The sequence below is a fragment of the Pogona vitticeps genome, chromosome 2 (genome assembly GCF_051106095.1).
Source record: "Pogona vitticeps strain Pit_001003342236 chromosome 2, PviZW2.1, whole genome shotgun sequence".
NCBI lineage: Eukaryota > Metazoa > Chordata > Lepidosauria > Squamata > Agamidae > Pogona > Pogona vitticeps.
In genome coordinates this window covers 299,727,059-299,743,123 of record NC_135784.1, presented here as the reverse complement: position 1 = coordinate 299,743,123, position 16,065 = coordinate 299,727,059, and the positions used below count along the sequence as shown (strand labels likewise).

The 16,065-nt window shown below is 41.3% G+C and overlaps 1 protein-coding gene across 2 annotated transcripts in view; it reads left to right on the top strand.

The window, feature by feature from the left end:
• Window positions 1-16,065, top strand: part of DCC (DCC netrin 1 receptor) — a 1,127,120-nt gene that overhangs the window by 940,266 nt on the left and 170,789 nt on the right. The window lies entirely within an intron of this gene.

Here is a 16,065-nt window from a genome sequence, read left to right as displayed (position 1 = left end):
CCCGCGAGCTTGGCACTCATTTGACTGACCTCAAAAAGGATGGAAGGCTGAGTCAACCTTGAGCCGGCTACCTGAACCCGTCAGGATTGAACTCAGGCCTTTAGCAGAAGCCTGACTGCAGTACTGCAGTTTAACCGTTGTGCCACAGGGTTCTAGTATTAACACCAAAAGAAGAGACAAATCCAGATAATTCAAAAGCTAAGCACTAATGATATTCATTCTATTCCTGCATGAAATAAGGCTTGTCACTTGAATGTATTCTCGAAGGCTTTCACGGCAGGCATCCGATGGTTGTTGTAGGTTTTTCGGGCTGTTTGGCCATGTTCTGAGGGTTTTTCTTCCTAATGTTTTGCCAGTCGCTGTGGCCGGCATCTTCAGAGGACAGGAGTCAGGTCAGAGCACAGACAGAGTAACTTTCAAATTAGCTCAGTTTGTTATATGAAACCTGTGAGGTAGATGTTGTTTAGATTTCTGATTCCTTGCAGATGATTCTCAAAGGATATCACACTGCTGACACAATGACATGCTTTCAGCTTCTAAAAGCATGTTATCTATTTTGAACACTTGGACACAGATTCTCATAGGGAATGATCATCATCAGTACCTTAGAACTGAAGAGTTGGAAAGGACCTATGAATCATCAAGTCCCTGTCAAGGAGGCACAATGGGGAATTGAACTTCTAACCTCTGACTCCTCAGTCAGATACCCAAACCACTGTTGAGCTATTGACTGGACTTCACGTCCTATCAGACCTCTTTCAGCTTCTTCCACCTTACTCTAGCAAGTAGTCTCTCTTGGCATATCTTGGGTAACTACACCACTCTTAGATGGAATTCCTCTAATAAAGTTTGCTTCTTTCAGTACTCGTAGGCTCCTTAAGCAGCATTGACACACATCTTGAGCTTCCTCTGCTACCCTGAGTGTTGGGGATTCTTCCACATAGGAGGAGAGTAGACTTGGGGACTGTATTTGGGGGTTGGGGGTGGCACGGGGTGAGGTGAATTCCGCAAGCAACATCTACCCCTTTCCACCAAGAGATACATTCAGAGCAGACATTGGCTCAAGAAATGCTCTTGCTTGTGCAAAAAAAAAAAGAGCAAACAAACATAAGAGAACAGAGGGAAAAAAGATGCACATTTTCATACATAGCTCAGTGGTTTAGGTCTCAGGCCAGAGGTTGGAGATTCAATTCCCCACTGTGACAGGGGCTGGACTCAACAATCCATAGGTTCCTTTCCAGCTCTGAAGTTCTAAGATGGTGGTGGTGGTGGTGGTGATGATGATGACCGTGTTTCCCCGAAAATAAGACAGGGTCTTATATTAATTTTTACTCCAAAAAAATGCATTAGGGCTTATTTTCAGTGGATGTTTTAATTTTTTTTTTCATGTACAACAATCTACATTGATTCAAATACAGTCATGTCATCTTCTTCTGGTTGCTGCACAAGAGTGGAGGTCGGAGTGTCACTTAACTGGGGCTTATTTTTGGGGTAGGGCTTATATGACAAGCATCCTGAAAAATCCTACTAAGGCTTATTTTCAGGTTAGGTCTTATTTTTGGGGAAACAGGGTATTATTATTATTATTATTATTATTATTATTATTATTATTATTATTATTATTATTATTATTATTATTATTATTATTATTATTATTATTATTATTATTATTATTATTATTATTATTATTATTATTATTACTACTACTACTACTACTACTACTACTACTACTACTACTACTACTACTACTACTACAATAATCCCTGCTAAAAATGTGTTACCTCTCATTGAGCTCACCCACAACTTCAAAGTCTTGCTGAAGGGTTCAGTGCTCCATTCCTACACCATCTTCCAACCGCAGTTCCTGCATTCAACTGCCTTAATACAGAATTCATATTACACAAGAGACACTGGGAAACACTGCAAGGATACATTCTGTTCTGATTCTCTCCACGCCTTGCTTCTTGTATTTCAATGAGATTCCGTTTCTGTTTTAGATTAGAAGGATCACTTGACTGGAAAAAAAAATGAGGTGCAATCTAGGAAAGGCACGATGAAGCTTGTGATTTGCTTGAGGGGGACACAAGACTCTTTTTTGATTGTGTTGCAACAGAGTAAAAGGGCTACTGTCCTCCCCCACCAGAAATCATTATGACTTTTGCTATTCTGTTCGCATCTTGCACATCAGAGGCCATGCGTTTGGGTTTGTGGCTATATTTAGGATCAAAACAGTAGTAAAGGTGAAGCATGTTGGGTTTTTTTTAATCCTCCAGATTGAAGGGAACAGTCTGGAGCAAGTGGCACACACCTCTGCTTTCCAGTAAATAGCTTTCATTCTTGCTCATTAATTTCCCTGGCATCTGTAAGCAGCAGGGACACATTTGCTTAATCAAGTTGCTTTGATACACAGGAGACAGTGTGGCATATAGCTGGTCTAATGATCAGCTTGTCGAGTTGATGATCAGGTCCAAAACATCATCAGCTTGTTAACATTCCTTGACTGTTAAGTTTGTGGTTGATCAGAAGGGCGCCTTTGTTGTGTACCAAACTGATAATGAGCATCATTCTCTGTGGATGCAAAATCTAACAATTTACTTCACAGCACGTTCCACACTCGGCTGCCAGTTTGTGAACATAATGGCAACCAAACCCTCCTAGTTTGTGTGTGCCGAAACAGTGGTAGGAAGTGTTCCATCATCTCATCGCATACTTTTTCTAATACAGTGGTGCCTCGCTAGACGATGATAATCCGTTCCATTGAAATAGCTGTTTAGCAAAATCATCGTCGAGCAAAAAGCATTTCCCCATTGGAATGCATTGGAACCTATTTAATGTGTTCCAATGGGGAAGAATCGTCATTGTCTAGCGAAGATCGGCCATAGGAAAGCCGCTTTGCGAACTGCCAATCAGCTGTTTAAATCGCTGTCTTGCGAAGCTTAGGTCCCGAAAACACCCGTTTTGCGAGTGCAGAGGGAGCTGTCAAAATCGTCGTCTAGCGAAAATCGGTTTGCAAAGCTGGGACCAAACATTGTCCAGCGAAATTTCCCCATAGGAATCACTGTTTTGCGAACTGCTATAGCGATCGCAAAAAGTCAATGTCTAGTGAAAAAATGGCCATGCAGGGTAACTGTCTAGCGAGGCACCACTGTAGTTCCTCTTGAAGGTATATGGAGTAATGTTTAACATTGTAGGACAGAAGGAGAAGTGTGCTTGCTACTTCGACAGATATTTATTTATTTATTTTTTATTTATTTTATTTATATCCCGCCTATCTAGCCGATCAAGGCCACTCTAGGTGGCTTACAACAAGGGTAAAACAATATATATAAAACCAGTTTTACATGGGGAAAATCTATAATGAGATGGAAGAAGTACTAGGGAAAAGAAAGAAAGGAGAGATCAGGAATCAGCTGAGGGGAAGGCCTGCCGAAACATCAATGTTTTTAGTTGATTTTTAAAAATACCCAGCGAGGGAGCCATGCGGATGTCAGGGGGTAGGTTATTCCAGAGGCGAGGAGCCACCGCCAAGAAGGCCCGGTTTCTTGTCTTCTCCTTCCGGGTCTCCCTCGGCGTCAGGCTCCTCAGCCTCACCTCCCGACTCGCGCGAGTGACATGGGTAGATCTTGGTGGGAGCAGGCGTTCCGCCAAGTATCGAGGCCCTAAACCATTTAGGGCTTTATATGTAAGCATCAACACTTTGAAGTCGATGCAGAAACGGATGGGCAGCCAATGCAAAGCGACCGGAGTGGGCGAAATATGTTGGTATTTTTTCACACCACTGAGAAGTCTGGCCACTGCATTCTGCACCACCTGAAGTCTCCGCAGCAGCCTCAAAGGCAGCCCCACGTAGAGCGTGTTACAGTGGTCTAATCTTGAGATTACGAGATATAGAGATGGAACTTTTAGAGAATGATTTCTTTTGATTGTTTTATGTTCTTGTTCATCTCTATATAATTTCCATATATCCTTCTGGTGTAGGCTCATTGTCTTGCAAACATGAAGTCTGGTAGTGAGAAAATGAAAAGGATACCTTGATATCTGTCTGTCTGTCTGTTCCAACAAAGCATGCATTTGAAATCAACAAGAACATCTGCACTTATACTGCATCACTCTTACTTCAGAATAACTTTCAGGAGAAGAACATCAGAAAAGCTGGCATTTGTTCCACCCCATAGAATCCTGGGGAGCAATTGTTTGTTATTGTTTCATGTCTTTTTAGGTCATTTCTGGCTTATGGAAGAGGAGGAATTAGTCATTAACAACTCTGTCCTGGCTTTTTAAATCCAAGGCTCTGGTTTCCTTTACTGAGTCAAACCATCGCATTGTTCATTATTTTCCATGCCATTATTATAATTTCCAGTGATAATGATTGTCTTCTCATCATAGCATTTTAGTCCTTTTTGCTTCTATAAACAATTTAGGTTTAAGCCAATCTACCACCTACTTATTTATCTTTCGGAGAGATGCTAAGAATTTGCTCTCCTGGTTATAATTGGAAGGGTACTGCAAATATCTGCAGCTCTAAATATTCTTTTTAACCAAGTTTAATAGCATAGATACTCCCTGGAGGGGGCATGATTTTTTTCCTGTGAAATGTCCACAACACTATTCTTACAGTCTGACCACAGGAAAGACATTCTTGAGTCTTATAACTCCTGGTCCTGATGAGTCACAAAGAAGCACATTACATTGTGTTCCAGCATCTGTACTGCTTCTCTGCAGCCTTCAAGGTACAATTCACAGAACAGGCATTGACCGATGATTTCCTTAAACAGTTCAGGATTGGCCATCCCTTCCCTTTTGCCCCATCAAAATCTAAACCAAATCCGTTATGAATACACAGTGGAAGTGAAGAACAGATTTAAGGAACTCGATTTGGTGCACAGAGTGCCTGAAGAACTATGGATGGAGGCTCGTAACATTGTACAGGAGGCAGCAACAAAAAACTTCCCGAAGAAAAGGAAATGCAAGAAAGCAAAGTGGTTGTCCAATGAGGCCTTAGAAAAAGCAGAGAAGAGAAGGGAAACAAAATGCAAGGGAGATAGGGAAAGTTACAGAAAATGGAATGCAGACTTCCAAAGAATAGCAAGGAGAGACAAGAAGGCCTTCTTAAATGAACAGTACAAAGAAATAGAGGAAAATAATAGAAAGGGGAGAAACCAGAGATCTGCAAGAAAATTTGAGATATTAAAGGAACCTTTTGTGAAAAGATGAACATGATAAAGACCAAAAATGGGAAGGACCTAAGAGAAGCAGAAGACATCAAGAATACACAGAGGAATTATACCAGAAAGATTTGGATATCCCAGACAACCCAGATAGTGTGGTTGCTGACCTAGAGCCAGACATCCTGGAGAGTGAAGTCAAGTGGGCCTTAGAGAGCATGGCTAACAACAAGGCCAGTGGAGGTGATGGCATTCCAGTTGAACTATTTAAAATCTTAAAAGATGACACTATTAAAGTCATTCTTGAAGGCAGGTATAGATTGAAGATTATATATGAATGTCCTCTCTCTTGTTGCGTAGTCAACTGTCCAGCAGTCAGAAGAACCTCTTCCTCTTTCTTGAGTTTCTGCTGAAGCTGAGGAAAGGTTGCAGAGCTATGCAGAGGCCTGCAGTAGAAAGGAAAAACACTCATAGCTCACATGGTCTAAGCCAAACTCAAAAGCAATCTAAAAACACCCCCAAATAGCCAATAGAGTGAGGCAGAAAAATTAAAAGTCAGGGAAGAAACTTGTTTGGGAAACTATATAGTAGAGATTTGGGTACTTTGTTTATTACCTATATTCCAACTTTCCTCCTGTTAAGCTAGCCTCCATAGCTCTGTTCCTCTCCATCTTGCCTTCATAATGATCCTGTGAGGTATTGCAGGTCTGGCTGAAAGTGTGTGACCAGCCCAAGGTCACCCAGTGCATTTTGTGACCTGCCTCATGCCACATTTGAATGTAATTAGTTAAAACTATTCAGAAGGCTTCTGAGGGAAAACTAGGGTCGTCCATGGAGAGACTTCTGCTTAATTAGCATTGAAGTTCATCGCATGAAGGACAGAAAAATGCCAAGAAAAGCATGAGCTCTCTTTCGGTAAACTGTACAAAACGTTTGCCTTTCTTTTATTTTTTAATGTCTTTCCTGACATTCTAACCATTTTCTTCTTGTTGAGGCTGCTATATTTATATAAAAAAAACAAAATGCTGCCGATCTGAAAGGCAAAGTACATAGATCAGAGGGATTCTGATCTGTACAGAGCCTAAGCTTCGCAGTGACAAGAGAAAGTCCCTCTCTTGCTTCTCTGCAGGAAGACAAATAGAACTTGATCCCCACAATACGACATCCATCAAAAGTCTATGATGCTCATAGATGCACTTGGAAAAGGCAGAGAGAATCCCCATTGAATACAACAAATGCAGCTAAAGAGAAATGTTGACAGTCTAAGAACCAATCTGTTTCAAAGAGTTACAGGAAGCCGTGGCTGAGTGGCTCAGTTAAGTACTCCTACAGCCCTCCTGTAGATTTTATGTTAATTTGATCAGTGAGGGCACAGGGGAGTGACTTTTCCAGAGAATCCTGTCTTCTCATCATGTACCCAAAGTAGGATAGACCAGAGCACAGAGTGCTGTCCTCTGAAGATGCCGGCCACAGAGACTGGCGAAACGTTAGGAAGAACAACCTTCAGAACAAGGCCAAAGAGCCTGAAAAACCCACAACAACCATTAGATCCTGGCCGTGAAAGCCTTTGCCTCCAGAGATAATTCAAGCTTCATTTGATCCAGGACCCACTTGTTTGTCTTTCTGGCAGTCCAGGGTAAGTGCAAAGCTTTCCTCACATTTCAAACAAATCATTTTTTCTCAGCTTTCTTTTTGCTGTTCAGCTTTTACAGCCATACATTGTTATTGGAAATACAATAGTGTGGGTGATCTTGGTCTTGGTCTCTAGTGGCTCTTCCTTAGCACTTGATGATCTTTTCTAATTCCTTTATTGTTGCTCTTCTGTGTCTCAGTCTTCTGATTTCTTGGCTGTAGCTTTTCTTTGGCTTGATGATTGAACCAAGGTATACAAAACCTTCCACTATTTCAATTTATTCATTGTCAGAATTAAAGTTGTGTAGTTCTTCTGTAGTCATGATTGTAGCCTAATACACTCCTTTTCTATGTGTCAATGTAATTTTGTCAGTGTATGTTATTTTTTATTAATATACGCTTTTTTTCTGTGCATGTTTCCCTAACATATACATTTTAATGAATTTTAATGAGTGTTTTCTTCGTTGGAGAACTCTTTTCCAAAATGTAGAGAAGAGTAAATTTCCTAAACCCTTTTAGAAAGCTATAGCAAATAAGATAAGTTGTTTGTGTATAACCTTAAGAAATGCTGTGGAACCTCCATATAGCTAGGATTACATTTGCTTAGTCAACCATCTCACATTAAGAATTGCTGGATAGCTCCGTGTTTAGGTGTCTATCTGGAAAGCCAGAAGTTGGGAGTTTGATTCCCCACCAGGCCTCCCTGACAGAGTTCTAAGATCATATGATATGATATGATATGATATGATATGATATGATATGATATGATATTATATTATATTATATTATATTATATTATGTATTGTGTTTTTCATTTTTGGTAAAGTGACTGTAAGTAATTTCAGTCCCTAACTTTGAGTGCTGTGAACTGGTTTGTTGGTTGGTTGGTTTTACCATCATCCCCCTTCTGTGGAAGTACTGGCACAATTTGTGCATGAATACGCATGGGTGTGATAGTGAGCCTATATTTTTGAGATCGTGTTGGCTCATTTTTTCATGAATTTGCCCTTATACCTTCTTTTTTTAACTTGGTTTCACTTCTTGACTTTACTGCTTTGTTACACCTCTTACATCAGTTCCACCCATACATGCCTCACACTGATTATTATTATGATTTTCTTTCTAAGCTTGGACAACCTTTACACTTTACATAGAAAACACTGAACTTGCAATGCACCGTGGGAGTTGCAAAGGTTCATATCTCCACAGGAGTCCAATTCAAGCTCCATCATGGCTTCAAAAGGCTTTGGCACTTGGCTAGGAGATATTTAGGACGTGTCTTGTATGGAGAAAATGGAGAGGAGGTGTGAGGTAGAATGGGCTGACATCTTAAAAGCTACTGTAAAGGACAAGGTTTATTTTTAATCTCTTGAACTCCAATGATATAATGTGTCTGATTGTTTAGTGAACCACAGAGAATTTATAATGAGAGAGAACCCAGTCTGTTCTTTCTTTCAGCATGAAGGTTGAGAAGCATCAGTTTTCCATCGTCGTACAGAAGCAACCTCAAAATGCGCCGTAAGGTCACATCACCAGAATGACATCGTCTTGATAGCATGCTGTAGTTCAAAGAGTAACCATGCCCTCTAACTTACAAAATATGGTCCATGGAAAGAAACTACAGCCAATTTTTTTAAAAAAAACATTTGAGTACACAGTTCACGTAACAATTTGGTGGGTGGAATGGAAACACTGGAGAGGTGACCTTTGGGACACTGCAAAAGTGTAATGCCCGCACAAAAGCATTTGTATGCAAGGTGGAGCTTGGGTCAGGTGCTGCATTATTGATCACTCAAAAAGCCATTCCTCTGGAAAAAAATTAAAACCACCACCAAGATAAAACCCTGCTGTGGTTTATCCAGGAAGCACCTCACTATTGTCAACACTAGGGCTTCAGTTATGAGTTTTTGTATTTCCTGGTGCCTCTTCACCCAAGTCCTACCCAGGTCTGACCCTGCAAAGCTTCTGAAATCAAAAGGGATTGGCTGTGTTTAAGGTGGTCTCTCTTAAGGGTGAGCCATAGGCAGTGATCAGAGGGGACTAAGGGATCAGAGATTGTGACAAGACAGTACAATTGAGATACCAAGTGGGGAGTTAGAAGGGGCCAAGCCAGCAGTGAGAAACAGTTATTGTTTTGTTGTTCAGGCAAAACCTTAGCCAAAGAGAGAAAGCTTGTTGAAGCCCCTCTTACATGGGAGTGAATGCCTTTCTGCTCAGTCAGGTGCTGCACCTGTGGTAGGTCCGCATTAGGATTGGTGGAGAAATCCATGTTTTAATGTGAACTTGCTTAATTCCACACTTCTGGATGAGTTCACAAACCAAAACTCAGGTAAACTTCAGAATGTAGTCTTCTTCAAATTTTGGACAGGAGTTCCCCAATGAAGGAAAAACAGCTCCCATGATCTCCCAGTCCTATTCAATGACATGGGTTAACTTTTCCTTCTATGCGCTGTTTCTGCAAGGACCAGTCATTTCCACAATCATAACGTTTACTACACAGAATATTTGGTGTATTCAACTATGCACACCTCTTGAACTGTGGTTAACTTCTCTCCTTCTCTAACCACTCAGAAAGGATTTCTTCTCATAAAACAGTTGGCTAAAGTAATGTCGGCATGTTTTGCCTTATGTCTGTGGTTCTATGTACTGAGTTTTTCCGGTGGCTCCTACAGACACACAAACAGAATCATAAGACTAATGTAGTTGGAATCAGCCTATAAGGCCATTCAAGTCCAACCCCCTGCTCAGTGCAGGAATCCAAATCAAAGCAGGTCTGACAGAGGGTTGTCCAATTTTCTCTTGAATGCTTCCAGTGTTGGAGCACTCACCACCTCCTGAGATATTTGGTTCCATTGTCATACTGCTCTAACTGTTAAGACGTTTCCCCTGATATTCAGCCTAAATCTAGCTTCCTGTAGCTCAAACCCACCTGGCTTGGCATCATCTAGAGTATTGTGTCCAGTTCTGGACACCACACTTTAAGAAGAATGACAACAAACTGGAGCAAGTTCAAAGGAGGGTGACAAGGATGATCAGGGGATTGGAAACCAAGCCCTACAAGGAAAGACTGAAAGAAATGGATATGTTTAGCCTTGAGAAAAGAAGACTGAGGGGAGATAGCATAACACTTTTCCAGTACTTGGAAGGTAGTCATACAGAGGAGAGGCAGGGTCTGTTCTTGTTCATCCCAGAGTGAAGGAGAGTAATAACATATCTGTTCCATTTGTACAACTTGGCGATACTGAATCGTATTTCAGCATGAGCGATACTGAATTTCAGCATGGCACCTCAGGGCAGCAGCATATGACACACACAGTTCTTTCCTCCAGCTCCTCATTATTTCCACCCACCTCTATTGTTGGCCACCTGAGGTGCTGGCTCACTCTATGCAGGTGTCTTAAATCAGTTTTGGTTGGTGTTCTGAACTGGGAGGCTACTTGTCTGCCTCACCCTGCACTCTACTTTGCAACTGCCTGCTCTGAACGAGGAAGGAAAACAGGAAGAGGGTCAAAGATGCTTGAATGAGAATGCCTCCAGATACCAATGAAACAGCAAGTTCTTCTACTTAGTGCTTTCATTGTAGGTACATGTGGACCAAAAGATGCCATCCAGGTCAGACAGGCGTATCCGTTTCCTCTCTTCCCCTGTTTTAAAAGGAAGGAACTTGTCCCAGTATTCTATTTCCTGTAATGCCCATTTAATGCCACATTAGAAAAGAACAAAAATAAGGTTAAAATTTAAATTAACCCAGATTAAGCTACCCAAGAGGCAAGATTATGTCAGAAATCATCACAGCCCCCACTGCAACACGACAAATAAAAGGAAACATCCTTTAAGTAGAGTCTTACTGTGGTTCAAGGGAGGAAAGGGAAATTATCTGCTTTGTGGCACATTGCCCTGGTAGAAGGTTAATGCTACGCTAATACACGCATTGGTGGAGGTGGTGAATTAAAAATAAATGAAAACTACTAATATGATTAAAGAACTAATAGGATTAAAAGGTTTTTTTTAAAAAAATTGGATATGTTCTTAAGATGGGCTTTAGGTATTTTTTTCGTCCCTCCTGCTCCATTGTGCACCTGCTCCTCCAAAGTGCCCTAAATCAAGGCTCAGCAGAAGCATCAATGAATGATCTGACAGGGCTTCCGTTTAAAGAAGGATGGGCTTCTTCCTGCCAGCTGCACAAAGAGTATTCCAAAAACAGAAGGCAACCCATAACTGAAACTATTGCTCTCCAGGGTCCTTAGAGAATCTTTTTTAAAAAGTTGTATTGTTTATTAAATATAAGAGCCCATATATGCAGTAAGACAAGGCATGAGGTAGCCTGCATCTTGCTTTTAAGTAAAATCATGCTCCTCAAAGCATAGGATGAGATCCTGTTGCCTAGTGTAGTAAGTTGAACTAGAGTGAGTCTGTTGAATCAGTGGAGATTTTGTGAGTCAACTTCACCATACATTCCATTGATTCAGCAGGCTTATTATGTTTGTGACTTTAGCATAGTAAATTGCAATTATGGTAGACCCATTAGAATCGATGGAACATACAGAGGAGTTGACTTACCAGATCTTCACTGACAACAAAGGTTCTCTAGCTTTAATCAGAGTTGGACAGGGCCATTATTTAAATAGAGGACAATACCTTCAAAAAAAAACAGTATTCTTCTTTGGCAGCTCTTCAAATGGAAGACAGTCCTCCCTAAGAGAGAGCATATAGCATTCTACTTTCAGGGCAATGTAGAACATAAACACACAACAATAAGAACAGTAATTAATAACTCAGAGATAGAATCATGATAAAATGCAGGAGAAAACAGGTTGTTGTTGTTAGCAGCAGCAGTAGTAGTATTTTACTATTATCATTTGGAAAACAGAGACTAAAACTGCAAGGCAATGTGTACAATAGCTCTGAAGCAGTCACAGCAATGAAGCAACTCAAAACATACCAGAACCAGAAGGATTTTGCCTGGTGCTAAAAGATGATGAAGAAAGGACCCAGGTGAATCTCTCTAGAGAAATCATAATCATATTTGCCTGATGAGTCACTACTGAAAAGGCCTGACCATGAGTCACTTATTGATTCTCAGTATGCAATGGGCCCTGGAACCAGAACCACGGATTATGCCCATAGAACACAGGCAGACACCTCTGGGGAGAAGCAGTTGTTCAAATACTTTGAAGGACTTTATAGATCAAAACCAGCACTTTGAGCTAAGTCCAGGCATGAAGCTGGTAATAAACCCAACAGAAGAGACTTCCTTCTGTTTTCTCCTGTTGCCCTTGTTTAGTCCTAGGAGATATAATGGCTCTCCAGGTTAGCAGATCCATTCATGCATGTTGAAATGGATGGGAGGTGGTTTCCATGCAGTGACCAGAATTCAGGGGACCTGTTCAGCTCCACCAGGGACCACAGGGTTGTTCTTTGCTTCTTCTTATCGTTACTTTTGCCTACAGCGGTTCCAACAACTTCAAGGTTCTTTCTGGCTGCTCTGCCTATAAATGCAAAGAGCCATTCTGTTCATTCCAGAACCCCAGTAATAACAGCATTATTTAAGTGCATGATAAGAGGAAGAAAATGAGGCCACTTCAAAAACTGTCGCAAGTGCCAAGCTTTGTACTCGGACTTTGAATACCATGTAGCATACTCAAGTGAAGAAGGAAACATTTCTAGGCCTGAACCCTTCCATCATGTGATGAGCAACCAGACTGAAGAGGAATCGCTTCTGCTCTCCATGGCGTCTTTGATCCCAACTCACATGGACAGCCCCCAACTAATTTCATTGCTTATGTAAAAGGGTGATGAAAGGGTGTGGTGTTGCAGTGTTCCACGTGATGCATATTCATTCTGCATGGGGTTCAGTACCTGAATAGGGTTTATGCTGGCCAGAAAATTCTAGTGTGAGAAAGTGGGCAGTATGTCAAATTTAGATGACAGACATTCAAGGGTTTCAGACTAGTGCACAAAGTGATCTGGGATTAATGTTAATCATTGTTGTTGTTGTTTAGTTGTTTAGCTGTGTCCGACTCTTCATGACTCTATGGACCAGTCTTCCACTGCCTCCCGAAGTTGGGTCAAATTATTGTTGGTAGCTTCGGTGACCCTGTCGTCCCCTTCTCCTCTTGCCTTCACACTTTCCCAACATCAAGGTCTTTTCCAAGGAGTCTTCTCTTCTCATGAGATGGCCAAAGAATTGGAGCCACAGCTTCAGGATCTGTCCAGTGAGCACTCAGCATCTCTCAAAGATGTTCTTTCCCATAATGGAGAATTGCTGTGTAATCGAAAATTGTAGATTATGAGAAGTACATCAGGAAGGACATGGGTTCAGGGAAGGAAGAACCCACCTCTGTTTCAAAATTGTGGTTGGCCTACTGTGTTGTACTCCTAGAGACCAAGGCCAAATTCATCCATACTGTGGTGTTCTTGAATGAAATGTGAAAGCTGGCCAGTGGGAAAAAGAATCTGATGAGAAGGGATGCATTTGAAATCTGGTGTTTGGGAAGTTCATGGATATTTTGGAATGCCAGGAAGACAAAGAAGTGGGTGCTAGACAAAATCAGGACTGAACCTCTAGAGAAGCAAAAATGACGGCGATACTTTGAACATGAAAAGATAAGATTCACTGGAAAACACAATAACGCTGAAAAAAGTTGAAGGTAGCAAGAAAATAGAAAGACCAAATCAGATGGATTAATTCAATAAAGAAAGCCACAGCCTTGAACTTGCAAGCCCCAAGCAGAGCTGTTGACAATAGGTCCTTTCGGAGGTCACTAAATCATTGGGTCACCATAACTCAGAAACAGCTTGAGGGACCATGTCAGTAACAGCGTGTTGAACTGGAAAGCAAAAAGTACTTAACCTTGAATAGAATTTACAGTCTGCTTCAAGCTACATTCTGTATTCTTGAGAAACACAACTCCAGATAACCTAGTTTTGTCCTGTCAAACCAATGGCCTGCCGCAGTCTCACATCATCCATAATTATTTCTTCACCATTTCACATTCAATTGAACTCTCTTATCCTTCCCCGACTTTGGGTTTGTTTGTTTGTTTGTTTGTTTTGGTACTTGTTGACTCTTAGGGAAAGGTGGCAAACCTTTATCTGAAGATGTATTCTGGCAGTGTTATAGAAAAGGAAAGTTCAGAATTTTTGTCGTTACTTGATTTGATGTATTCACTTGATAAAAGTCTCCTTTGGGCCATAAAGAGCTGGAAGGAGTTATTATTTCTCAGCCGGGTGCAAAAATGTCCTGTGTTTGCATTTGCTTTTAAACCCAATTCATTAATGGGCTTTATAACAACAGATACATATTACAACAATGCTTCTGAATATCAAACAAGATGCAAACCCGAACTATATATAATACTACAATACAGGTCCTTATGTCCCAGCAAAGAAGACAATCCATGAAGGACCTTTTAAAGATGGAGAGGAAGAACTCTCATATCATATGCAGGCATGTTGCTATAGAGACAGTAGTCGTGTGTTTGTGACTGTTGGGAATTCACTGTTCACTCACCTCCTCTCCCAACTTCTTACATACAGTTTTGGGAAGGAACCCTGTGCACATTCATTCTGTCCAAATTGCATCCTTAGCCAGAAAGCTAATAGTGGAAATCCTATGAATATATCTCTGTATCGACCTCCATGAATACCAAATAACGTCTCCTCGGCCAATAAGGCTGCAGTGAATGCCAGTGGAATGAATAATGCTGGAAGAATGATCTGTTCACCCTAGAGTGTTATGAATGGATAACTATTCATGAAATCTTTTTTTAAAACAATCCTACATCCTCTTCCCCCCCTTTTTTTTTTGGCAATGAGTGTGCCATCTATCTCATTAGCAACATTAACCAAATGTATCAATATAGGACATAAAGTTAATTACAAAATATGGGGGCAGGGAATCATTAAGCGGTATTGTAAAGTAAGTAATATTGATTCATTTGGCATTTGAATAATTGGATTAATCACCCGGAGCATGTCTGGGATTATGAATTGGAATGAACTATGGAATTTCATATCAAAGATGTCAGCCACATGAGTTTATGGGCTCTCAGTTACTAATCGGGCTGAGTGCTACAGCAACGCGTGCTTATAGGAGTGACAGAGTAGGGTTGATGTCAAAGATATGGGCAATCTAATCAGTGATTGTCCATTGCCTGTGATGCCCAAATTCTGTGCAAAATCCTCTGCTATATTTTTGGGTGAAGAACGCCTTGAAAACCGAAACTATCGGATGCCTCCACCATTCTGTGCCTCACAGAGCAGGAACACCAGATGCGACACTGATCAACTAAGAACTATATGGGCGCATCACAGAGTCATAGAACTATATGGTAGAAAGGGAAATCCACAAGTAAGGCAGGAAATCCACAAGTAAGGCTTCTCTGGCTCACAGATGGGCATTCAGCATCTATTTAAAGCTCTCTATTCAAGGGACGTGGTGGCGCTGTGGGCTAAACCACAGAAGCCTGTGCTGCAGGGTCAGAAGACCAGCAGTCGTAAGATCGAATCCACGTGACGGAGTGAGCACCCGTCGCTTGTCCCAGCTCCCGCCAACCTAGCGGTTCGAAAGCATGCAAATGCAAGTAGATCAATAGGGACCACCTCAGTGGGAAGGTAACAGCGTTCTGTGTCTAAGTCGCACTGGCCATGTGACCACGGAAGATTGTCTTCGGACAAACGCTGGCTCTATGGCTTGGAAACGGGGATGAGCACCGCCCCCTAGAGTCGAACACGACTGGACAAAAATTGTCAAGGGGAACCTTTACCTTTACCTATTCAAGAAGCATATTATACCCTCTGAGACAGGTCATTCCACCACTGAAATAGCAATTACCAGCAGGCAGTTCCCCCTACTGTTTAGTCAAAAGAAACCAAGGGCATAGTGATATTCTCTAGAATAGCCATTCATACATTGAACAGCTACCAAAAGAATGTATGAAACTTTCCATATCTGGTCCATGTCATTTTGCATACCTTCAGTCATAAGTTAGTCCCATTCTCTATCTCTATCTCCCCCTCTCTTTGCATTTGTGTGCATGCATGTGTGCATGCGCTTGTGTTTTAATGGCTAGCATGTACATTTTCTATTTAACTTTCCCTAATACTATAGGAAGCCACAGCGTTGAGTTTGCAAATGCTAAGCAGGGCTTTTGGGGATGGGGCATTTTGGAAATTGCTCATTCATGGGGTTGCCGTAAGTCCGAAGTGACTCGACGGCAGATAACAACAATGATACACATGTTTGGACAATTGTTTGAGCCAACAG